The sequence below is a fragment of the Oncorhynchus mykiss genome, chromosome 11, assembly GCF_057628025.1.
Source record: "Oncorhynchus mykiss isolate SJ-2025 chromosome 11, ASM5762802v1, whole genome shotgun sequence".
Taxonomy (NCBI): domain Eukaryota; kingdom Metazoa; phylum Chordata; class Actinopteri; order Salmoniformes; family Salmonidae; genus Oncorhynchus; species Oncorhynchus mykiss.
In genome coordinates, this window is record NC_143032.1 from 12,266,907 (window position 1) to 12,294,362 (window position 27,456).

Sequence of the window (27,456 nt, forward strand, 5' to 3'; positions counted from 1 at the left end):
CACATACACACACACACACACAAACAAAAACAACTGGGCAAGAGCAGAGAATATCACTAGGATGCTTCTTTGCATTGTAAAACACATTGCAAAATAGGACTTTGCCACTTTCAGCACTATGATTTCGTTATGGGGCAGATAAAGAGACATGAGGCATTATGATTTATATATGATGGGCAGATAAAGAGACAGGAGGGAAATAAAGAGGGAAAGCAGAGAGCCTATCAAGAAATAATTTCAACTAGAGATCCCCAGTGCCTATTTCTTTGCTCTGAAATTACAACCCTCTCATTTTTTATATTTCTATACTTCTGATCATAATCAAAACGACATCACTGTCACTGATGTTTTCTTTTTCTGGTAGGATTGACAAAAGTGAGCTAAAGACCTAAGTCCTGGTCAGGTTACCTGGCATTGAAACTAATGGGATGAAAACAGTAGGTTATTCAGTAATGCACAACATGCAGATAGAAATATATTGTAAAGAACAAATGTAATTGTCTGCTGAGTAGAATTAGGAATCATGTCAGCGATATTTCTGTCTGAAATGTTATGAACATTTCACCTCATTGAACATACCACAGCTATTGTGCCATAACCCAGGAAAACCCCAACAAATCATAACTTAATCTAATCTTTATTTTACCTATCCCATTGAGGTCAAAATATTGCTTTTTCAAGGCAGACCTGGCACCTTACTTCAGCGCTGGGGTCAAGCCCACCACTCTCTGCCCCCCAATTCCACCCTAAACCCGTCTATCCTGGGACTGGGGATTGACCTGGTATTGCTTTGGGAAATCAGAAATAAAGAGCAACACATGGAGGAGCAGTGTACCAGCGGTGCCAGAGGCTAAGGGCTCAGTCAGATCCTCTGTCCAGCCTATTCAACCGAAGCAGGGAGAATAATCTCTCACTTTACAGGCTGTCAACATGATTTGTTTATGTTTCCTATTAAAAAAATCCCAACATGTACTAGGATGTAAGAAAAGCCATAACCCTGAAGGGACTGACTGGATGCTGTGGGATGACTCGTCTTCATACCCACACGTTCGTGTCTCACCATCGTATGGTAGCCTGGGAGGGTGGCATTTTAACGCCATAGATTTAGCCGGTGGTAACTTGTGAAATAGACACTGGCTGGAATGCGGTTTTAACCAATCAGCATTCAGGATTAGACCCACTCGTTGTATAAATACATATAAACAGTTCATCGGGAGATGTGAGGAAAGAATGTTGGTAGGTAAGAAACATTATTTGTTTTTCTGAAGTGTTACTGTGCAATTGACGATTCATTCTAGGATTTAAACAGAGTCACATAAATGGACAGAGACTTCGGGTGCATGTGCGTGTCAAGCATGACATTCTCACACTCACGTACCACGGTCAACAGAGGCTGACAGCGGAGTTATTCTTCATCGTGATTGTGTGTCGTGCACCTCTAACCTTGATGCTCAGTTCGCAAAGGAGCCAGTCACTGGAAGAAACACTGAGCCTTTCATGGCTGTAAGTCATCCTACAAAATACAGGCTTTGTTCAAATGATTCCATAGTCACCGTGATAAGGGGGAAAGGGGATCATACTTAATCAATTGTGCCGGCGTAATAGCGGACGGCTTCTTTATCATCAGTTAGTTATTACTTTAAAGGTCAATGCTACCGCAATGCTACCGTACCTGTAGACTTCCAGTCATTGTGCTAACGCTAGATAGTATTGGCTCGCGAAACTACAGCTAAGTTCCTTCATACTGCACGCAGTCACATATCCCTTTAACTCCCTATCAAAAGCTTCCAAGTTCCTCACTGTCCATATCACTAAGGAATTATCACAGTCCACACACATCAACACAGTCGTGAAGAAGGCACGACAACGCCTCTTCCCCCTCAGGAGACTGAAAGGATTCAGCATGGGCCCCCAGATCCTCAAAATGTTATACAGCTGCACCATTGAGAGCATCTTGACTGGCTGCATGACCATTTGATATGGCAACTGCTTGACATCTGACCGCAAGGAACTACAGAGGGTAGTGCGTATGGTCCGGTACATCACTGGGGCCAAGCTCCCTGCCATCCAGGACCTCTATACCAGGCGGTGTCAGAGGAAGGCCTTGAAAATGGTCAAAGACTACAGCCAACCAAGTAATACACTGTTATCTTTGCTACGGTATGGCAAACAGTCCCGATGCACCAAGGCTTGAACCAATAGGACCCTGAACAGCTTCTACCCCCAATCCATAAGAATGCTAAATAGTTAGTTAAATATACTGAACAAAAAAATGTATCCAACATGCAACAATTTAAATGGTTTTACTGAGTTACAGTTCATATAAAGAAATCAGTCAATTGAAATAAATTCATTAGGTCCTAATCTATGGATTTCAACAGTGGGCAGGGGCGCAGACATGGGTGGGACTAGAAGGGCATAGAATGAGTTTTTCCCCACAAAAGGGCTTTATTGCCAACATAAATATTCCTAATTTTCATCAGTTGTCCAGGTGGCTGATCACAGATGATCCCACACGTGAAGAAGCCGGATGTGGAGGTTCTGGGCTGGCGTGGTTACACGTGGTCTGTGGTTGTGAGGTCGGTTGGACATACTGCCAACTTCTCTGGAGGCGGCTTATGGTAGAGAAATTAACACTAAATTCTCTGGGAACATTTCTGGTGGACATTCCAGCAGTCAGCATGCCAATTGCACAATCCCTCAAAACATCTGTGGCATTGTGTTTTATGACAGAACTGCACATTTTAGAGTGGCCTTTTATTGTCCCCAGTACAAGGTGCACCTGTGTAATGATCTTGGATCACTAACAGGGACGTAAACCATGTGAGTATGGAACATTTTTGGGATATTTAATTTCAGCTCATGAAACATGTGACCAACACTTCACATGTTGGTTTATATTTTTGTTCAGTTAACCAATAGCTACCAGGACTATCAGCATTGAGCCTTTTTTGCAAAAATGATTTTGAATCATCACATCGCAGTTACTGTTTATTATCTATTATGTTGCCAAGTCACTTTACCCCTACCTATAGGTACAGTTGAAGTTGGAAGTTTACATACACCTTAGCCAAATACATTAAAACTCAGTTTTCCACAATTCCTGACATTTAATCCAAGTAAAAAGTCCCTGCCTTAGGTGTTAGGATCACCACTTTATTTTAAGAATGTGAAATGTCAGAATAATAGTAGAGTAGAGAAAATGATTTATTTCAGCTTTTATTTCTTTCATCACATTCTCAGTGGGTCAGAAGTTTACATACACTCAATTACTATTTGGTAGCATTGCCTATAAATTGTTTAACTTGGGTCAAACGTTTCGGGTAGCCTTTCACAAGCTTCCCACAATAAGTCGGGTGAATTTTGACCCATTCCTCCTGACAGAGCTGGTGTAACTGAGTCAGGTTTGTAGGCCTCCTTGCTCAGACACATTTGTTCTACAGGGTTGAGGTCAGGGCTTTGTGATGGCCACTCAAATACCTTGACTTTGATGTCCTTAAGCCATTTTGGCACAACTTTGGAAGTATGCTTGGGGTCATTGTCCATTTGGAAGACCCATTTGCGACCAAGCTTTAACTTCCTGACTGATGTCTTAAGATGTTGCTTCAATATATCCACATAACTTGCCTGCCTCATGATGCCATCTATTTTGTGAAGTGCACCAGTTCCTCCTGCAGTAAAGCACCCCTCAACATGATGCTGCCACCCCCCGTGCTTCATAGTTGGGATGGTGTTCTTCGGCTTGCAAGCCTCCCCCTTTTTCCTCCAAACATAACAATGGTCATTATGGCCAAACAGTTCTATTTTTGTTTCATCAGACCAGAGGACATTTCTCCAAAATGTATGATCTTTGTCCCCATGTGCAGTTGCAAACTGTAGTCTGGCTATTTTTTATGGCGGTTTTGGAGCAGTGGGTTCTTCTTTGCTGAGTGGCCTTTCAGGTTATGTCGACATAGGACTCGTTTTACTGTGGATATAGATACTTTTGTACCTGTTTCCTCCAGCATCTTCACAAGGTCCTTTGCTGTTGTTCTAGGATTGATTTGCACTTCTCACACCAAAGTACGTTCATCTCTAGGAGAGAGAATGTGTTGCCTTCCTGAGTGGTATGACGGCTGCGTGGTCCCATGGTGTTTATACTTGTGTACTATTGTTTGTACAGATAAACGTGGTACCTTCAGGCATTTGGAAATTGCTCCCAAGGATGAACCAGACTTGTGGAGGTCAACAATTTGTTTTCTGAGGTCTTGTCTGATTTCGTTTGCTTTTCCCATGATGTCAAGCAAAGAGGCACTGGGTTTGAAGGCAGGCCTTGAAATGCATCCACAGGTACACCTCCCACTGACTCAAATTATGTCAATAAGCCTATCAAAAGCTTCTAAAGCCATTACATAATTTTCTGGAATTTTCCAAGCTGTTTAAAGGCACAGTCAACTTAGTGTATGTAAACTTCTGACCCACTGGAATTGTGATCCAGTGAATTATAAGTGAAATAATATATCTGTAAACAATTGTTGGAAAAGCTACTTGTGTCATGCACAAAGTAGATGTCCTAACCAACTTGCCAAAACTATAGTTTGTTAACAAGAAATGTGTGGAGTGTTTTAAAAACAAGTTTTAATGACTCCAACCTAAGTGATGTAAACTTCCGAACTATACATATCTACCTCAATTGCCTCATACCTCTGCAATTGTTCCATGTGTATACTGCCAAGTTATCTTTACTCATTGTGTATTTATTCCTTGTGTTCTTATTTTTCTATTATTAATGGGATTTTCTCTCTCTCTGCGTTGTTGGGAAGGACCCGTAAGCATTTCACTGTTAGTCTACACCTGTTGTTTATGAAGCATGTGACAGATCAAATTTGATTTGATTTTATAGGGTTACAGCATGTCTTTAATCTAGCTCCCTTCACTTAAAATGTGCACACACACACACACACACACACACACACACACACACACACACACACACACACACACAGATGCGTTCACACACACCCTGAGCCTCGCTGAAACCGTTACATGCTTAATAACAAGGGGGTGAGGACAAAAAGCTATCATCGATGACTGGTGACCCCCCCTATTTCCACCTCGTGACAGATTATTCATCTGGGCAAGACAACTGTACCCGAACTGAACCCTCTGTGTAATCAACTCCCTCGCTCCGACCACAGGGTAAGAGGAGACAAGAGGGGAAGAGTGAAAAAGATGAGAAATTAGAGTAAATTAAGAAATAAAGAGGCTTGAAAGGAGGGGGGGTACGGGGTCACGTAAGGGTCATTGATTTGAGAAGTCATAGTCTCTCAGAATTGGCCTCAGACTCAGCTTGTGTGTGCGTTTATAATCAGTGGCACTGTTTGATTATTCAAATGTGTCCTTGGTGTTCTTGCTAACATGTTGCTTCATTGTTGATTGTTGATTTTTATTTATTTTTTACAAAATGAGCTCGCACTCTATTACTTAAAGGGATAGTTCAAAATGTCAAAAAGTTCCGTTACAGTCCATAGAAACATGTCGAACGATGTATAGAATCAATCTTTATGATGTTTTTAACATAAAACTTCAATAATATTCCAACCGGAGAATTCCTTTGTCTTCAGAAAAGCAAAGGAACGGGAGCTACCTCTCATGTGAATGCGCGTGACTGAGCTTGTGACTGCTGGCAGACCTCTGACTCATTCCCCTCTCATTCAACACCCATTTTACAGTAGAAGCCTCAAACAAGTTTCTAAAGACGGTTGACATCTAGTGGAAGCCTTAGGAAGTGCAAGATGACCATTATCCCACTGTATCTTCAATAGGGGCTGAGTTGAAAATCGACCAACCTCAGATTTCCCACTTCCTGGTTGGATTTTGTCTCAGGTTTTTGCCTGCCATATGAGTTATGTTATACTCACAGACATCATTCAAACAGTTTTAGAAACTGTGTTTTCTATCCAATACTAATAATAATATGCATATATTAGCAACGGGGACAGAGTAGCAGGCAGTTTACTCTGGGCACCTTATTCATCCAAGCTACTCAATACTGCACCCAGGCATAAGAAGTTCATTTTATCTCTAATTCTTAATTTTGTGACTCCTCTCTTTGGCTGGAAAAATGGCTGTGTGTGTTTTTGTGACTTGGCTCTGACCAAACATAATCATATGTTGTGCTTTCGCTGTAAAGCCTTTTTGAAATCGGACATGATGGGTAGAATAACAAGAAGTTTATCTTTCATTTGCTCTATTGCACTTGTTAATGTGTGAAATTTTGCCTGCTGCCTTTTCAGCGGAATGTTGTCGAGGGGTGCCGCTAGCGGAACCCCTAGCCATAAGAAGTTTTAAGGCTGGAGGAGAAAGTGGAATAGAGTTTGGAGGGAGAAGCTTGAAATTTAGAGTGATAGAAAGCGGCTTTAGCAGCAGATACAGAGGAAGAGAAGGCAGAGAGGAGGGAGTGGAAGGATGATAGGTCCTCCGGAAGTTTAGTTTTCCTCCGTTTCCATTCAGCTGCCCACAGCCCCATTCTGTTAGCACGGAGTGGGAGGGGGAGGGGAATGTTGAGCCAGCTAGAAGAAAAGGGGGCAGTGAGAGTCAATTGATGCGGAAAGGGAGGAGAGTAGGGTCGAAAAGGTAGAGTCAAAAGACAAAAAAAGGAGAAAAAAGGATTTAGCCGAAAGGAAAGGGGATAGGATAGAAGAGGAGAGAGTCGTGGGAGAGGGAGAGTGAATATTGCTGTGGTGCATGACCATCTGGGTAGGTGCTGAGTGGGTAGAGTTGGAGGAGAGATGGAGAGAAAAGTACTGATTAGAGACATGGAGATGGGTTGCAGTGAGATTAGTGAGTGAACAGCCTCTAGTGAAGATCAAGTCAAGCGTATTGCCTGCCTTGTGAGGTGACAGAAAGGGTGAGGTCAAAAGAGGAAAAGGAGTAGGAAAAGGTGGAAAGAAATTAATTGAAGTCAGGTGTCGGGAGGTCAAAGTCGCCCAGTACGATGAGTGGTCAGCCAGTGTCGGGAAATGAGCTTATCGAGATGTCAAGCTCATTGGGGAATTGTTCAAGGGCACCTAGTGGATGATAAATGACAACAATGTTAAACTTGAGTGGACATGTGACAGTGGCTGCATGGAAAATCTCCAGAAATGAGTAGATCTGTGCCACCACTGCAACGACCAGATGCTCTCGGACTATGAGAGAACACACAGTCAAATGATGAGAGAGCAGCTGGAGTAGCAGTGTTGTCTGGGGAAATCCATGTCTCTGTCAGGGACAAAAAAGTGTAGAGACTGAAGGACAATATACTGTAGGCTGAGATTAACTCAGCTTTAATGACGGCAATTTGTCAGTTCCAAATGTTGCCGGAGATTAGGAATTCCACATGGGTAGTGCACGCAGGGTACACTAAATTAGAAGGGTTGCAGCCACGAGGTGGAGAGCGTCTGTAAAACCTTCAGGCAGAGGAGCGAACTAGGATTAAAAAAACACACATACTTGCCAAAGCTACTGAAGAACAAAATGAGATCATCTGAAAGTAACTAGGTAAGATACTCAAGTGAGAGAGTGGAACTTTCCTACTTTCCTTCCTCCAATAACTCTGCAGAGCAACTCGGCAGTGCCACTTGACAACTCTGCCACTTACAGATGCTTATGAAAAAAAACAGGAGCTACTGAAGTACTAGCACTAATTGCCTAGCAGAGGTGAAAGACACACCTCCCAGGTAGGTTCAGAAATTCTTCCCTCCTTATCAGAAGTAAAGCCTCTGTTTCACCATTTCACACACAGGAGTAGGTCAACTCATTGTCTGACAGCACATTGGGGAGGGTGTCATTTGATACACAAACAAGGACTGTATCCTGTAGGTACTGCCACCTACTTACAGTCTTGTATTTGTCTTGTCATGTAGGTTTGTATTTTTTTGTATTTTGTTGCAAATTAATCAAATTGGAAATCAAATTTCCCTATTTAATATGAATATTATTTTCTGCACAACTATCAGATGACACCCTCTAAAATATTTAATTGTAAAAAAAAAAAACACACCAAAAATTCCCTGACTTGATTGCCGTCATGAAAAAAAACACAGGTTGTAATATGGTTATTATCCGACATCTATACAACCATACAAACAAACCGTTTAAACAACACAAAAATGACCAAATGCCAAATGCTAGACGTTGGGATGAGCAAGCAGTGGAATACTCCAGCAATCCTGTTATTAATATCTCATCCAGAGGCAGTGGCAGGCCTGGGAGTTGGCCTGTGATCATGGAATGGTAGGATTCATAGGTGGTGTATTAGCCGTGTGTGTGTGTGTGTGTGTGTGTGTGTGTGTGTGTGTGTGTGTGTGTGTGTGTGTTAACTGAGTCATTAAGGTCGCCTGCCTTCTGACTGACAGGGACATTCACAGCTCAGGGGGGCGGCTTGGGCTTCGCTGCAGCTTAGTTTGGTTAAACATGTGAGACATCCATCTCGCTCTAAAGTAATGACCGCTGTCAGAGTGGGAAACAAGTACAGTAAATAATGAAGAACACCTGAGCAGATGGTTGGGTTGCGGTTGATTTCCATCTGAAATCTATACTCTGTTTGGCCAGATCTACTCGGGTGGCAACATGGAGGCAACGTTTAAAAGAACATTAAAGCAACACTCATCAAGGATGACTCCACATGTCAGCACTGGAAACAATAGAATGGGAGGACTCGATAACCAAAAGAGAATCATTAAAATTACACTAAGGGTTGACTAGATTAAGCCGAGTCCTTGACAAAAAAAATCCAATGGAAAATCCATTGAAATAACTTTTAGTGCGAGACTAAGTTTATTCTATGTCTGGGAAACCAGTCCCATGTGTGGTGTTGTTCAGATTCAATTCCACTCTGGAGGTACAATAAAATGCTGTTTCACACCATTTTATGGTGATATGAATGCTGCCACATAATTGTGCTCTGGTTAATTTGACGGTTATTGACAAATTTCGAGAGGGTGACCGTGCTAAGAGGTGAAAACACTAGAATGAAAAATGAGGTGAATCGCAACATTAGAAAACACATCGTCTCAGTCAATCCCCAGTCAGTGTGTGGAGGTGGAGAGACAGAGACAAAGAGAGAGAGAGAGAGAGAGAGAGAGAGAGAGAGAGAGAGAGAGAGAGAGAGAGAGAGAGGGGAAGAGAGAGAGGGGAAAAGAGAGAGAGAGAGAGAGAGAGAGAGAGAGAGAGAATATCTCTCGTGTCAGCAGGTGGGCCTGTCCATATGGATGTTCTGTCTGTAGTGGTGCCTGATTTGAAAGTTCTGCCTGCCTATCTAGATGCCTGCCTGCCTGCCTGTCTATCTAGATGCCTGCCTGCCTACCTGTCTATCTAGATGCCTGCCTGCCTGCCTGTCTATCTAGATGCCTGCCTGCCTGCCTGTCTATCTAGATGCCTGCCTGCCTGCCTGTCTATCTAGATGCCTGCCTGCCTGCCTGTCTATCTAGATGCCTGCCTGCCTACCTGTCTATCTAGATGCCTGCCTGCCTGCCTGTCTATCTAGATGCCTGCCTGCCTACCTGTCTATCTAGATGCCTGCCTGCCTGCCTGCCTGTCTATCTAGATGCCTGCCTGCCTACCTGTCTATCTAGATGCCTGCCTGCCTGTCTGTCTATCTAGATGCCTGCCTGCCTGCCTGTCTATCTAGATGCCTGCCTGCCTGCCTGCCTGTCTATCTAGATGCCTGCCTGCCTGCCTGCCTGTCTATCTAGATGCCTGCCTGCCTGCCTGTCTATCTAGATGCCTGCCTGCCTACCTGTCTATCTAGATGCCTGCCTGCCTACCTGTCTATCTAGATGCCTGCCTGCCTGCCTGTCTATCTAGATGCCTGCCTGCCTGCCTGTCTATCTAGATGCCTGCCTGCCTGTCTATCTAGATGCCTGCCTGCCTGCCTGTCTATCTAGATGCCTGCCTGCCTGTCTATCTAGATGCCTGCCTGCCTGCCTGTCTATCTAGATGCCTGCCTGCCTGTCTATCTAGATGCCTGCCTGCCTGCCTGTCTATCTAGATGCCTGCCTGCCTGCCTGTCTATCTAGATGCCTGCCTGCCTGCCTGTCTATCTAGATGCCTGCCTGCCTGCCTGTCTATCTAGATGCCTGCCTGCCTGCCTGTCTATCTAGATGCCTGCCTGCCTGTCTATCTAGATGCCTGCCTGCCTGTCTATCTAGATGCCTGCCTGCCTGCCTGCCTATCTAGATGCCTGCCTGCCTGCCTGTCTATCTAGATGCCTGCCTGCCTGCCTGTCTATCTAGATGCCTGCCTGCCTACCTGGCTGCCTTGATTTTGATGTGATTACTTAAGATCCCCATTAGCCAACACCAATGGCAACAGCTAGTCTTACTGGGTTCCGACACAACGAAAAATACTTTACAGACAAAATACTTTAAAATCTAAATACATTAAAAAAAACATTAACATGTAGTATGTGTGTGTACCTTGTTGCCTGCCTGCCTGCCTGCCTACCTGCCTGCCTGCCTGCCTGCCTGTTTTTTGAAAGTCATTGGGTCAGTCTTTCCTGGGTTTGGCCCTAGCTCCAGCCTTATATCCTCAGCCTTATAACCTGGACTTTCACCTCGCCTGTGGAAGTGCTTCGCTGCTTCGCTGCTCAGCAATCACTTTTCTTTGATTCCCCCGCCTAAAGATTATCAACCAGCAGCTCGTCACCACCTGTGTCCTGTGCCTTTCAGGACGGTGTTGTTTCAGCCACTCTCGCACCATGCCGAGCCAAAGCCAACCATGAGTTATCCCAGGGCCCCCGTGGTGGACGAGTCAACTCTGATATTATTAGACTCCCTGTTAGACGCCCCTGCTAGCTAAATATTCACACACACACACACACATACACACACAGTTGCTGGTGTCAGTTGGAGTACGGTGACAGGTGTCATTCAGGTTGGAGGAGTCATGCATTGTGCATACTCTCATTGTCCAGTGTCATAGGCTCTGTTCCAATACAACAGCGGACCTTTCGCGATGGAACACAACGTGGTCTGTTCCAATAGCAGCACTAGCATATTATTTAGAATGCATACCCAATACATTGCTTATTCCAAGTGTACATGGTATGTTAGTATGGACAATGGCCATTGTCTCATTGGTTCTTATCCACATGCCTTAGGAGTCTCTTTTAAATTCTACACTATTTGGCAGTGAGGTAAAAGCCTACCCATTGGTTAAAAAGAAGAATAAAACGATGGGCTTCAACAAAACTGTCCAGTTAAGACTGTAAAAGTGTGAGAGATTTAACTGTCTTGGTCCAATTTTCAGTTTGGCTATATACACTATATACACAAAAGCCAAATTAGTGGATTCAACTATTTCAACCACACCCGTTGCTGACAGGTGTATAAAATCGAGCACACAGCCATGCAATCTCCATACACAAACATTGTCAGTAGAATGTCCCGTACTGAAGAGCTCAGTGACTTTCAACGTGGCACCGGCATAGGAATGCCACCTTTCCAACAATTCAGTTCCTCAAATTTCTGCCCTGCTAGAACTGCCCCAGTCAACTGTAAGTTATTTTGTTATGAAGTGGAAACGTCTAGAAGTAACAACGGCTCAGCCGCAAAATGCTAGGCCACACAAGCTCAAAGAATGGGACCGCCGAGTGCTGAAGCACTTGGCGCGTAAAAATCACCTGCCTCTGTTGCAACACTCACTACCGATTTCCAAACTGCCTCTGGAAGCAACATCAGCACAAGAACTGTTCGTCGGAAGCTTCATGAAATGGGTTTCCATGGACGAGCAGCCGCACACAAGACTAAGATCCCCATGCACAATTACAAGTGTTGGCTGAAGTGGTGTAAAGCTCTCAGCCATTGGACTCTGGAGCAGTGGAAACACGTTGGAGTGATGAATCACGCTTCACCATCTGGCAGTCCGACGGACGAATCTGGGTTTGGAGAACACTACCTGTTCCAATGCATAGTGCCAACTGTAAAGTTTGGTTTGAGGAGGAATAATGGTCTGGGGCTGTTTTTCATGGTTCGGTCTAGGCCCGTTAGTTCCAGTGAAGGGAAATATTAACGCTACAGCATACAATGACATTCTAGACGATTCTGTGCTTCCAACTTTATGGCAACAGTTTGGGGAAGGTCCTTTCCTGTTTCAGCATGACAATGCCCCCGTGCACAAAGCGAGGTCCGTACAGAAATGGTTTGTCGAGATCGGTGTGGAAAAACTTGACTGGACTGCACAGGGCCCTGACCTCAACCCCATCGAACACCTTTGAGATGAAAATGGAACGCTGATTGCGAGCCAGGCCTAATCACCCAACCTCCATGTCCTACCTCACAAATGCCCTTGTGGCTGAATGGAAGCAAGTCCCCGCAGCAATGTTCCAAAATCTAGTTGAAAGCCTTCCCAGAAGAGTGGAGGCTATTATAGCATCAAAGGGGGGACCAACTCCATATCAATGCCCATGACTTTTGAATGAGATGTTCGACGAGCAGGCGTCCACATACTTTTGGTCGTTTAGTGTATATATTCCCTCCATTTTCTTCACTCTTCTTGGCATCTCTCTCTCTCATCGTCCAGGCAGCTACAGTGATACATCTAATCAGACTGTCAGTTAGGAAACGCTGATAGAATTATTTCAAATCCATAATCTCCTTCTTGTCCACAGATGGTAGTTTACAGCAGTTTATATTTTTTCCCTTGGCATGCCACATTTGGTTAGAAAAATCTATGTCTAGGGTGCTGCTTCAGACTTAGGCCTCGGTTGCAGTTTGCAATACCTCGACCAAAACATCCCAAAAACAGCTTTACGTTTGTGACAATATAGTGTATAATACACAATTCCGAAACTCTTAATGATCTGCAAAAAAGCAACAGAAAATCAACAAATCGGATATTGAGTCCTTTTTAAGACAATTGGTCACATATTGTGTTTTTATGAGGCCTTCCCTGCATCGCAGAATGCTGTACTAATTAATGAGGAGAAATGGCTCTCAGAATCCCACACATAGACTACCTGTAGCTCAGTCATTTAGCAGAGTGCTCCGCTTAAGCCTTCACTGCACAGTATGTGTTCTTCATAATAAACTGCCTGATTTGAGCCTTGAATGCTGATTGGCTGACAGCCATGGTATATCAGACCGTATACCACAGGTATGACAAAACATTTAATTATACTGCTCTAATTATGTTGTTAACCATTTTATAATAGCAATAAGGTACCTCAGGGGTTTGTGATATATGGCCAATATACCACGACTAAAGACTGTGTCCAGCCACTCCGTGTTGTGTTGTGCATAAGAACAGCCTTTAACCATGGTATATTGGCAGTATACCACACTCCCTCGGGCCTTATTGCTTAATTAGACATCAATGTTCAGGTTGATTTTAATTTAGCTTGAAAAGAGGTCAGAAAGAATTGGTCGTTTTTGATAGTTTGTCTTAATTGTCAGTGTGTGGCGTCCACACTCCACAGTCAATCAGTTCTAATTCCACAGATATGGATACCATGAGAGCTATATGAATCATTGTTCAGCGCTCCCTGTCTTTGCCAATTACTTGTGCAGCCTTGAACGTCAAATAGGCAGCAGAGTGATAGTGTAATGGGCAGAAACCCTGTCACCCCTCTGCTCTAGTTCAGGGTGAGTCTCCACTCCCATCACAGTGTTTACTGAGCTACGGGGGACACATTGAGATCAAATTCTCTGCCAACGTGAGCAAAGTTCAGACTCTACAGTAGACAGATGGGGAGGGGGAAAAATGGCTTATGGCTTGGGTGTAGAAGCTGTTATGGAGCCTTTTAGTGATCCGGTACCACTTGCCGTGCAGTAGTGTAGCAGAGAGAACAGTCTTCGACTTGGGTGAATGGAGTCTTTGACAATTCTTTGGGCCTTCCTCTGTCACCGCCTAGTATATTGGTCCTGGATGTCAGGAAGCTTGGCCCCAGTGATGTACTGGGCCGTACGCACTACTCTCTGTAGTGCCTTACGGTCAGATGCTGAGCAGTTGCCATACCAGGTGGTGATGCAACCGGTCAGGAGGCTCTCGATGGTGCAGCTGTAGAACTTTTTGAGGATCTGGGGACCCATGCCAAATCTTTTCAGTCTCCTTAGGGGGAAAAGGTGTTGTCGTGCCCTCTTCACAACTGTCTTGGTGTTTTTGGACCATGATAGTTTGTTGGTGATGTGGACACCAAGGAACTTGAAACTCTCGACCCCATACACTTTGACAGAGCACTATGTATTGTAAGTGAAGAGGCACAGCATTTCCCCCCCTTTGATTTTGTCCCCTTTGATATCCTTAAGGCATTCTCTTGATATAATGTGTATGTCATAACAAACCACCCACTTCCACTTTTAAGGAAATTCATAATCCCCTTCATTAGAAATGATTAAATTGTCCATCTTAGTAATAATGTTTTAGTAATAATTCCCCCGAGGCTAAAATGAGGCCTACTGAGTCAATGTCGAATCAAAACAAAGCTCACTGCTAGTTAGTTCTGTTCATTTCCTATGCATAACATCGTTACACATAGTCAAACACATAGCCACTACATCCAGATAAAATACAAAAACTACTACTACTGACATATTTAGAGTTAGTAATAGCTGAAAAATACAGGAATTTCAAACCCAAACCCTAAATTTGACCTAATATGTGCATATTTGAGACAAAGCAACAGCACAGGAAGCTTTGCCTTTGCCTAAATTCAACAAACTCTGTTTTGGCCCTGTTCTGGTCCTAAAATGACATGATCTTGATCATCCTAATAGCCTTTACATTGATTCGCTCCCTTTCCGTCTGTTTTATGGATGCAGAATTGCCTCACGCTCTTGCGACCCACTTAGATTCATCTTGTTTGAATCCTCTCATCCCCACCTTGTCACAGTAGTTTCCTGCTAAAAGAGCAGTGTAGCCTCTTTAATAGAACTCAGGGCTTGATAAAGCTCATGCACTGTCATGAGGCTCGGTCTCATGCTTTTCTTTCTGTTTTTCTCCACATTACTGTCTTTTTTGGGTTGTTCAATCTACTCCAATCTGGTTTTATGTGTGTCTTGACTTATCGTTTTCATCTGTACTTTCAATACATTTGTACCGGATCAGCCTTGTGTTAAAAATACTTTATGGTCAAACATACACTTTGTTGTTACACACACACACACTCGCCTGTGCACACACACACACAAACGAACAAACAAACACACATACCCACTAAATCTCACATACACACAGGACATCATACCCAACTGGGCAAAAACTGTCAATAAGAATTTGTTCTTAACTGACTTGCCTAGATAAATAGAGTTTAAAAAATAAAATAAAAATAACTGTTGCGCTTTTCTACAGGATCTGTCTATTCTAGCATTGAAGTCTGCCAACCTCAGCACGGCTTGTGCTTGTCAGACATGGGAAAGAGCTTGACAAAACACTGTTGGAGCGCAGTGCATCTAGCTACTACAAGTGTGATGGCCATATTTCCCCTGAGGCTACTGCCGACATAGACCAGGGTGGATGCCAGAATCAGTGTGTGTATAATTCATAATGTATCCAAACTGGCTTCCAAAAATAGCTGTGTCTCCTCTCCTTTACAATGGAGGCAATGTCACAATCTATGGAGAGATATGTACAGTGTTTCTCCCTTCCGTGTCTGACACATTTGACTTTGTTCAAAGTATGTACTGAATGATCAAATCAATTTGTATTTGTCACATGCGCCGAATACAACAGGTGCGCCGAATACAACCTTACAGTGAAATGCTTATTTAAAAGCTCGTAACCAACAATGCAGTTTTACAAGGGCATCCTGTCTGTAAACCACTGGTGTATAGCCTCAAAGCTAAGTGCCACCTCTACTCCGCGCTTTAACTTGGTTTAAACATCAAGATGGGTACCTAGGAATGATCTACTGACGAGAGAAACTGTTGAAACCTCAATGACAGCTTTTTGATTCACTCCAACAAGATATTTGTCAGTGGCGAATAAAAACCTCCACTTTTCTTCTTCTTATTTAGTTGGCATTCTGTAAGGTAAAACCACACAGGGTTTCAGACAATGGACTTCCTCTGTGGAATTGCATTTATTCCTGCGTCTTATGTTTATGTGTCATCAACATTCTTTTATAGACTGGGTGGTTCTAGCCTTGAATGCTGATTGGCTGACAGCCGTGGTATATCAGACCGTATACCACAGGTATGACAAAACATTTATTTTTAGTGCTCTAAAAATGTTGATAACCAGTTTATAATAGCAATAAGGCACCTCTGGGGTTTGTGGTATATGGCCAATATACCACAGCTAATGGTATATCCGCGTTGCGTCGTACATAAGAACAGCCCTTAGCCGTGGTATATTGGTCACATACCACACCTCCTCGGGCCTTATTGCTTAATTATAGTGCCTTTGAGCGTTATCAATGCCGCAAATCTCCAACTCATTCTTGTAAGTTCATACCGCGCTTGAACCCTTCTGACTGAATGCCGTTCGGCCTGCAAATCTCAAAGGAAAAGGCAGGGGACTTAGATTGCTGTTACTGCTGGTGAGATTTGGTCATCTCCCAAAGCCTTTACATTCCCAAACCGGTTAGAACAGTGGTAGCACATATCTGTCTGTCTGACCACCAGTATTTATTCAGTCCTGGGCTCTTATGTCATGACCGAGTTAATCAAAACTCTCAAATACTAATTCCACTTGTACACACAATCATAAAGGCCTACTGATATCATCTCATGAGACCGTATTAGACTCATATTGTCTCATGGGACGAAGCGAAATGTAATCTTGTGCTATATGACTAACCTTACTCTGAATACAGCATTTAAACACTGCTACTCTGGTCAAAAGGGGTCATTCCATAACAAGGTATGAATCACTTTTCTTTGTCCCTTGACAAATGCTTGTCTCCTCAAAAGGACTTGGGAAGCTGCGTGATCAATATGCACTGAACACAAATATATACGCAACATGTAAAGTGTTGGTCCCATGTTTCATGAGCTGAAATAATAGATCTTAGAAATGTTACATATGCACAAAACAGTATTTCTCTCAAATGTTGGGCACACATTTGTTTACATCCCTGTTAGTGAGCATTTGCCAAGTAAATCCATCCACCTGTCAGGTGTGGCATATCAAGAAGCTGATTAAACAGTGTCATCATTACACAGGTGTACCTTGTGCTGGGGATAAAAAAAAGGCCACTCTAAAATGTGCAATTTTGTCACACAACACAATGCCACAGATGTTTCAAGTTTTGAGGGAGCATGCAATTGGCATGCTGACTGCAGGAATGTCCACCAGAGCTGTTGGCAGATACGCACACCTGCGCCCCATCATTAGGGCACACATGGACTTCATCAATACCCTGATTACTCCCCCTTTATCTAGCACTCCCTAGCATCACTATTCTGGCAGTATTAGTTCTGTGTTCATGTCAAGACGCTGCTCTTGTTTTGTATCGCTCTATGTTTATTATTATTAAACTTGCCACCTGCTTCCTGACTCCCTGTGTCATCGTTACAGAATTCTGCCTTTACAAATGAAAGCAGCAGGGAATCAGGACATTCCCAGATGATCGGTGAACAGGGACACCTATTTCACCAACACCACTAGCAGCTGGCGCAACTGGGGATGGCTATGGATGAGGTTTTCTGCGTTCTTCAATGTCTCGACATTACCAGAGGGGAATCACTTCCAACTAGCGAAGGATTTTCTACCACAAGTCGAACCAGCACCCTAGCCCATCCAGCAGTCTGCCCAGGTCAGCGATGCCCATTTGTCCCTCCCGGACAAATATGACGTGGCTTTCTATTCCAGTACTCCCTCTATTTCGCTCATCAGACTGGAACCCCCACCACTGAGAGATCCAACGTTGCCACGGTTATTTCTCTGCTGACCGGACAGGAGTAGGAGTAAGCTACGGCTGTCTGGGAGAGGAGGAGCTGGCTTCCTATGAGGGATTCATGGTTCTGTTCAGAGGAGTCTTCGATCATCCACCGGAGGGCAGAGAGGGGAGGTGAGCTCCTTCTCCAACTACGGTAGGATGACCAGACTGATGCGGAGTATGTCCTCACCTTCCGGACCGTGGCACTCTCCAGCTGATGGAATGAACCGGCACTCAACACCCTATTCGGAAGAGGATTGCGCAAAGAGGTCCAGACCGACTTGGCATGCCGATACTACACCATCTCCTTTAACGCTCTCATCGCCATGGCCATCCTTCTGGATAACCTATTTCAGGAGCGTCGGCACCCCCATCGCCTCTCTCCCTCCTTCGTTGACCATTCTGTATCAGAGCCTGACTCCATGGAGGTAGGGGCCACATGCCTCCCCGTGGCTGAGCGATGCCATAGGAGACCGCTGGGGCTCTGTCCCTATTGTGGTCAAGAGGGGCACCAGCTTCAATGGTGTCCCGTACGTTCCAACACGGGGTCCACGACAGCGTGAGTATTCCATCATCACTTTCCACCAAACCCATTTTAGTATCGATTTCACTAGCTGGCTGTCCCTCATCTACTATTTCTACAGTTCTAGTGGATTCTGGTGCCACGGGAATGTTATTGACCAAGCCCTTGTCGCCTGCCTGAACATCATCTTATACCTGCTCTCTTCTCCAGTTCAAGCGCTAGATAATCAATCTGGGATTATCACACACATCACAACACCATGCACCTTTCAATGTGGAGTCCATTCATCCATCATCAGTGCACCCATACAAAAGATAGACCTCCCATGTCTCCAACGCCATAACCCCACCATCTCATGGTTGAGGATGACAATCATGGACTGGACACCCAAATGCCAGAGGACCTGCTTTCCCTTCCCCTGTGGTTCCACATCGGTTGAGAGTCCAGTAGTTGCCCTTCAGCCCAACATCCCGGAGGTATACCAACACATGCGGGAGGTTCTTTCCAAAACCAGTGGCAACTGTCTCCCTTCTCATCTCCCCTGGGGCTGTGTCATCGACCTACTTGCAGGCTCTGCACCCCCGTGCAGCCGCATCTACCCTCTGTTAATGACTGAAACTAAGGCTACGAAGGAGTACATCTGTGAGGCACTCCAACAAGGTTTCATCCACATGTTCACCTCCCCTGTGTCGGCAGGCTTTTTCTTTGTGGCAAAGAAGGATGGAGGGTTATACCCATGCATTTATTACAGATGTTTGAATGCCATCACCACTAAATACCGTTACCCGCAGCGATCAAACAGCTCCACGGGCCCACTTTTTCTTTTTTAACCCAATTGTACGTATGTAGTGCCTACAATCCTATCCGGGAAGGGGAAGAATGGTTGACATCTTTCAGCACAGTGCCCAACGACAAGGTAATCCACAAAAATGTTATCCATGTGCATATGACTCAGAGAAACTGTCTCCTGCAGAGAGGAACTATGACTTCGGCGATCAGGAGCTCCTGGCGGTGAAGTTGGCATTAGAGATGTGAAGACACTGGCTGGACGGTGCCTAGGACCCATTTCTCATCCTCACCAACCATCAGAACCTGGAGTACATACTGCTGAACCCACTCCATGCAAGGTGCTCCCTTTTTTTCACTAGATTTGACTTCAATCTGACATATCGGCCAGATTCAAAGAACACCAAAGCCGATGTCCCGTCTCTATGATTCGGGAGAGGTTCCTTCTCTGAGTGCACCCATAATCTCACCCTCGAGTCGTAGCCACCGTGGTCTGAGATGTACATGTGGACATTCGCCAGGCCTTGGCGAGGGAACCTGCACCCACTACCTGTCCTCCTGGGTGCATCTACATTCCCACGGGGATAAGGGATTGGCTGCTGACCTGGGTGCATCTACATTCCCACAGGGATAAGGGATTTGCTGCTGACCTGGGTGCATCTACATTCCCACGGGGATAAGGGATTGGCTGCTGACCTGGGTGCACACAGCTGTCGTCGTTGGACATCCAGGTATCACCCGCACTATCAATCCTTCTCCAAAAAGTAGTGGTGGTTCGCAGGACGCCACTTCCTACGTCAACTCCTGTTCCGTATGTGCCCAAACTAAATCTCCACGGCATGTTCCAGCTGGGAAACTCCTTCCCGTGCCTAGCTTCCCTGGTCTCATCTGTCCATTGATTCTGTCACTGATCTCCCCTCTGATGGTTTCACCACTATTTTGGTGGTTGTGGACAGATTCTCTAAATCCTGCCGTTTTATCCCTCTCTCTGGTTGCCCTACCGCTCTCCAGACTGTTCCATCAGGCCATCCGGCACGATGGCATTCCAGAGGACATCGTCTCCGAACGTGGCCCCCAATTCCCGTCAAGGGTATGGAAAGCCTTCATGGAGAAGCTGGGGGTCACGGTCAGCCTCACTTCTGGGTACCAACCTCAGTTAAACGGGCAGGTGGAGCGCATAAAGCAGGAGCTGGGGAGGTTTTTGAGGAGTCACTGCCAGGACCGGCAGGGGGAGTGGGCCTGATTCCTTCCCTGGGCGGAGTACGCTCAGACTTCATTATGTCACTCCTCCACCGGGCTGACTCCCTTCCAGCGTTATCAGCCGGCCCTGGCTCTGAACCCCGAGCCAGAACTCAACCTCTGAACCCCAAGCCAGCCCTGGCTCTGAACCCCGAGCCAGCCCTAGCTCTGAACCCCGAGCCAGACCACAGCCTCTGCGGTGGACGAGTGGTTCAGGCGTGCAGACGAGGTTTGGAACGACGCCCCCATGATGCTCTGCCACCAGAAAGAGCAGGCAGATCACCACTGTAGTGAGGCTCCCATGTTCCATCCTGGTGATTGCGTCTGGCTCTACACCAGAAACCTCCCACTCCGCCTGTCCTGTAAGAAGCTGAGCCCCTGGTTTGTAGGGCCGTTCAAGTACTTCCGGCGGGTCAATGAGGTAACGTATAGATTATAGCTCCCCACTAATTACCGAATCTCTCCCTCTTTTCATGTTTCCCTCAGGCCAGTGGTTCCTGGTCCCATGGCCGTCCCCTACGACAGGGGGTACTGTCACTTCTACTCCCGCCCCGGTGCTCAACATCGCCGGTTTACTAACCACCGGTCCTGCCAACCCATCATCACACATACATCTGGCAATCCATATTATGCACACCTGCTCCCCATCGTGAGGCATACCTGGACTCTATCACTATCCTGATTACTCCCATTTATCTAGCATCATCCTTCAGGCAGTGTTGGTTCTGTGTTCATTTCCAGACGCTTCTCTTGTTTTGTATCGCTCTGTGTTCATTATTATTAAACTCACCACCTGCATCTGACTCCCAACGTCATCGTTACATATTCATCCAAATTGAGCGGTCTGCCATGTTCCCAGGGGGAACCATTAAAGGTAGAGATTACTGCGTGGCCATTGGCTAATCAGTGTTCTTAGCCACTGAGAGAGCTTGGATCAAACGGGACCCATAACTAAACTTAGGCTGCAGACAAATCCCTTGACATAGGGGTAATTTCCAACAAACGAGATGGGTATCAAACCATTCCTCATATCAACCCCCTGAGGCTCCTCCAGAAGGCACGTCAAAACACTGACACACTCTTTGGGCTTTAAATGGGTCTCTTTAAGAGCTAGTTTATTGGCCGCCCAAAGGGGTTATTACAGCAGAGCAACAAAGATAGAGGGGGTTGAAAGACAAGGTGTTTTTTACAATCGTTTCCCTGGTGATTAGTGACAGGTCAACAGTGCAACGGCACCACCACGATTGGTGTGGGTTACACCACACACCAACGCGATTGTGTAGCCTGAAGGCAAAGTTGCAACAGAGGGGAAAATGCTCAAATCCATTTCAAATAAATCTATAAATGCAAATACAGTTCTTGGTATGGCACACTGCTAATTCTAGCAATGAGAGTTGTGAAGAAAGATCTGCTGACAGCTTGTTTAACCTACATGACCCAGAGCAGCTGAAGTCAGTACATCATACAGATGTAGGATCTTAATTTGATAGCCTTGTTGAAGGAGAATTTTCCCGCAATGCAGTAAAATGTAAAACCTGAAGTGTATTTGAGGTTTGAAATAGCTTTTCTAAAGTTTGTAATTTCCACATTGAAATTTAAGACTATTTTGTCTTTGTTTTCTTTATTATTTTGGTTAGGTCAGGGTGTGACATGGGGGATTTATGTGTTTTGTCTTATCTAGGGGTTTTGTATGTTTATGGGGCTGTTTCCTTTCTAGGTAGTTTTGTATATTTATGGGGGCTCTTTCCTTTCTAGGTAGTTTTGTATATTTATGGGGGCTCTTTCCTTTCTAGGTAGTTTTGTATGTTTATGGGGCTATTTCCTTTCTAGGGGTTTTGTAAGTTTATGGGGCTGTTTCCGTTCTAGGTAATTGTATGTCTATGGTTGCCTAGATTGGTTCTCAATTAGAGGCAGCTGTCTATCGTTGTCTCTGATTGGGAACCATATTTAGGCAGCCATATTCTTTGTGTATTTTGTGGGTGATTGTTTCCTGTGTCAGTGTCACACGGGACTGTTTTGGTTAGTTCACGGTTATTGTTTTTTTTTTGTATTTGTGTTCAGGTTGAGTTTTTCTTATTAAAAACCATGGACACCTACCACGCTGCGTATTGGTCCGATCCTTGTTTCACCTCTTCAGAGGAAGAGGAGGAAATCTGCCGTGACAATATCAACCGCAACAAAAATGTCCATTTATTATAATTCACATTTCCTGTCGCTGCAGTATTTTTTTCCTGCTGTAGGAGACTGGCTCAAATTAAGATCCTACATCTGTATGGCGATAGCAGCCAACGAAGGGCTCACAGTGTACCTAAAGTAAAGTCAGACCTATAGTTTGAGGCATACATCTGGGAATCTGTGAAATAGCAAGATAAATATTTATGCACTTCCCCAGAATAAAAAATATTCCTAACAAGAGGAAAGATTCCTTTCTTCCTGTTTAGAGGAAAGGGATAATAAAAAAACAAGCAGTCCGATAAATCACAGAAATATCTGTATTCACACAGAGAATACCATGAGCTGCAAAACAAATAATGAACCCATGGTCATCAGTGGTGTCTGCTAGTAGTCATGGTGGTATCTGCTAGTGGATAGTCATGGCTTGCTTTGCTTTAGCAAAACAGACGCTGGTCATGTCTGAGAATGATGTGTTTCTACCATTGAAACAAACAAACAAATACATGTGGGATACAATGTTTCAACCAGGCCTGGTCTGCTGCCATGTAGTCCATACAGAAGTCTTGATATTTTGCCCAGAAATCTGTTCATCTGAGCTTGACATGTGGTTGGATTTGATACAGACACAAATCTTGGAATGTAGGCCTACTACACAGTCCTTTTCATTTTCTGTTATTATACAAGATTTGATTATAATTGTAATGACACTCTCTTCAAAAATGACATTTCCCCAAAAAAGGGAAATTGGGGATACCTCAAGGTATCCAGCTTGGTAAAAGACCTTTGGGCAGGTTATATTTACATACATTTTCAGAGATGCTATGACTGGGAGATGTAACGTGGACATGCCCATTCTGTGATTGACTGGACTCCTTTGTGTCTCCACATTTATAGCATGGCACACTGAAGCGTTTGGAAAAACAACAATAGGGACCCTGATGAAACCTCGGATGAATCCTCCCCATAGGCTATAGCCCTTGTGTAGGCTTTAGACAAACAAGAGGCAAAACTTATAAGTGACATCCTTTCTATTTGTAGTGTTAAATAATAATGAAATTGCAGTATGAGAATGCATTCGCCCTCATTTCTTTCCCTCTCACAATGCTGGGGGTCGATAAGAACACAAGTTGAGAGAACATTCCAGATGCGCCTATTGCTGATAATAACAAGACTTCAACTGAGAAAAGCTTTTGCTTAGACTCATAACTATGAATTCATAACTATCTCTCTATATATACACACAAACAGGCAAGTGAGGCAGCGTGAGTTGTGGATGTCTTGCCAAAGGCGTTGATGATGTTTTGACAGTTTTATGCAAATACAAAGGCTGTTAATCATGCGCAACCCCATAGCAAGCATGCATGAGCCTGGTATTTTATATAACCAACAAACCCCCTCATAGCACAGTCAGAGGCTCCACTTCTGGATACCTGACATAGGGGAACATGGTGTGGGTTTGGAGGAATACAAGCAAAAGCTTCAGCCATAACATCGATCTGATGTGTGGTATGATATCACCTTAGTGGAGAATGCTCTGGACATAGCATATCCAAACATGTTGCACATTTCTGTTTTAATGTTTAAATGTCTTACATAAGCGCTGTGTCATTATGTGCTATTTTCACCAACTAAATATGGTGAATATGGTCGCCCCTTTGCTGCTTTAATAGCCTCCACTCTTCTGGAAAGGCTTTCCACTAGATGTTGGAACATTGCTGCGGGGACTTTCTTCCATTCAGCTACAATAGCCTTAGTGAGGTCGGGCACTGATGTTGGGCGATTATCCCTGGCTCACAGTCAGTGTTCCAATTCATCCCAAAGGTGTTCGATGTGGTTGAAGTCAGGGCTCTGTGCAAGCCAAACAAGTTCTTCCACACTGATCTTGACAAACAATTTCTGTATGGACCTCGCTTTGTGCACGAGGGCATTGTCATGCTGAAATAGGAAAGGGCCTTCCCCAAACTGTTGCCACAAAGTTGGAAGCACAGAATTGTCTAGAATGTCATTGTATGCTGTAGCGTTAAGATTTCCCTTCACTGGAACTAAAGGGCCTAGCCCGAACCATTAAAAAATAGCCCCAGATCATTATTCCTCCCCTTCCAAACTTCAGTTGGTACTATGCTTTGGGGCAGGTAGCATTCTCCTGGCATCTGCCAAACCCAGATTCATCCTTCGAACTGCCATATGGTGAAGCGTGATTCATCTCTTCAGAGAATGTGTTTCCACTGCTCCAGAGTCCAATGGTGGTGAGTTTTACACCACTCCAGCCAATGCTTGGCATTGTGCATGGTGATCTTAGGCTTATGTGCGGCTGGTCATCCATGGAAACCCATTTCAAGAAACTCCTGACGAACAGTCCTTGTGCTGATGTTGCTTCCAGAGGCAGTTTGGAACTCAGTAGTGAATGTTGCAACCAAGGACACACGATTTTTATGCTCTACGCACTTCAGCGGTCCCATTCTGTGAGCTTGTGTGGCCTAGCATTTCGTGGCTGAGCCGTTGTTGCTCCTAGACATTTCCACTTTACAATAACAGCACTTACAGTTGACAGGGACAGTTCTAGCAGGGAAGATATTTGACAAACTGACTTGTTGGAAAACTGGCATCCTATGAGGGTGCCACTTTGAAAGTCACTGAGCTCTTCAGTAAGGAAATTCTACTGCCAATATTTGTCTATGAGGAATCCACTCATTTGAAGGGGTGTCCACATACTTGTGTGTGTGTGTGTGTATGTATATATATATATATATATATATATATATATATATATATATATATATATATATATATATATATATATATATATATATACTAGCCTATATCTTATGCATGTTTTTAAATATATATATATATATATATATATATTCATATCTATATATAATTATGTTTTTAACATTAATCAGTTATTGTATTTCTATTATTTTTGTCCTGATTAAACTCTGTTATTTTGCAGCTGTTGAAGCAAATTATTTAGTACAGTAGGTAAAACAACATTTAAGCTTTAAAGGGTTTTAACCTAGTACGAGATTCGACTTTAACCGAATCCCCCGTTAATTGTCTTGACTTTCAGGACCTTGGACAAGAGCACAGCGGTTCGCGTCGCCAGGAAAACCACCGCGCGACAGCTTCCGCGTCTACTTAGCCAACTACATACACCTCGAAAGGTCAGTTATTCGGGAGAACAGCTCGCTGGTACATTGAACAAACATCTCAGTGTCACGGCTTTTGAACTGCGATGGCACTCTCAGATCTAGGCTACCCTGGCATGCGAGGCATAGCCTGCAGACACCTGTTGTCCTTTATTGTAAGTTGTCTTGACGGTGTATCCAATGCCGCTCTTAGTTGATGTTATCTGATGTTAAAACGTTTTTTAATACTGTAACCTATACATAAATTGGAATCACTCTTTGGATCACATAAAGACAAAGGACAAGCGTAACACTAACCAACACAAATCCCAACCAATTTTTTGTGCCAAATTTGAACAGAAAAACCACGACACCGTCATCGCTTTGAAGACTTGAACCTTTTATTCTACTGTCGTGCCCTTATCATTTCAACCCATGTAATCAACCAAAGAGTGCTTCTAAACATGATTACCAAGTGGGGAAACTAATCCCCCGTGCTCGCGCCACGGTGATTTCCTAACAACATATTCAAAGCATTAAGGGTTGCGCATTTTCGAAAACCCTTTCCCAAATTAACATTATTACAACTTAAACAACTAGTAGCCAAGCCTATAATCTTTAAATCGTAAATGATAGCACAGGTTGTTTCACCACTTCATATGCCAAGTCAACTGTGTAAAATTATTTTTTTTAAACAACGCAACATATGTATTTAAGTCTTAAACTGTAATGAAAAAGCTAAATTATCGTAGCCTAAGTATAATTTCCATGAATTATATCCCATATATGACATTCATTAGCCTATTTGAAAATATGAAATACCCTATTGGCCCCTCGAAAGGTTCAAATTAGTCTAACAGTCAACGTAAATCAATAGACGCCTATTTTGTGAACCATAGCTGAATTGTACAGGTTAAATGGGCTATGTTTAGTTAAAGAAAATGCGTAGGGCCAGTAGGAATCTAATGACATATTTTGTTGAGGTTAGGAACCGGCACTGGACAGCAAAGGTAGATGAAAATAGTCTACTTACATGTGAATCTCCTTTATTTACAGCATTGCGTCCCCCAGTCTATTTCAACAAATGTTGGCATGTCCATCCACTGGAAGAGATAAGGCCATGTCGAACACTCTTTACACAATTCCAAACAATCCGAATACCTTATTTGAAAAGTGTTATAATTATTTCGAAGATATAATTTGTTTTGTTAATGCAAGGTGCACCCAATGATTCGAAAAAACGCGCGTATTCTACCAGTTGTTAACCCAACTCATTATTGGGCATATTTTTAACGGTTCTGAGTTGACCATTTATATTTTATTGCACTTTTCAATAAATAGACTCAAAATAAATGATTTAATATGCTCCGTGCAGAAAGTCGTTGTCCACAAAGCTGTTGATTTAGTCCAAGTAGTCTATAACAACTTTACGCGCGACGGTTTACCGCAAGAAGCGTCGGTGAGATTCTGTAACCTGTCTCGGAAAACAAGTCCGGACCCTTTGATTGCCCTTGAGCCGCGAAGTGAGGAAGTCACGTTCAGAGGTAACGCCTACTCCAATTTGTCTGTGCTGTTCGGACAGTACATCACATCATCGGCTGTGTTCTTCAGGACGGCACAAGGATAATAAAGTTATAGCGGAGCATGCAATAATAGGTTACTAAGTTTAAATAATGTAGAGACGGAATGAGGATGAGCAAGAATGTCTGGATAATGAAATAGTTTTATTAAAAACTCCTTATGATGAGTCTGTAATCCTCCTAGCT

General features: G+C 43.9%; 1 protein-coding gene across 1 annotated transcript in view; it reads right to left on the minus strand.

Annotated features, from left to right (window-relative positions):
• LOC149979494 (sodium channel protein type 2 subunit alpha-like) overlaps positions 1–27,210 on the minus strand; it is a 40,111-nt gene extending 12,901 nt beyond the window's left edge. The window contains exon 1 of the mRNA XM_090189396.1: positions 26,724–27,210. The gene's annotated coding sequence lies outside the window, so the exon portion shown is untranslated. The remainder of the gene's footprint in view (positions 1–26,723) is intronic.
• Between the last annotated feature and the right edge of the window lie 246 nt (positions 27,211–27,456).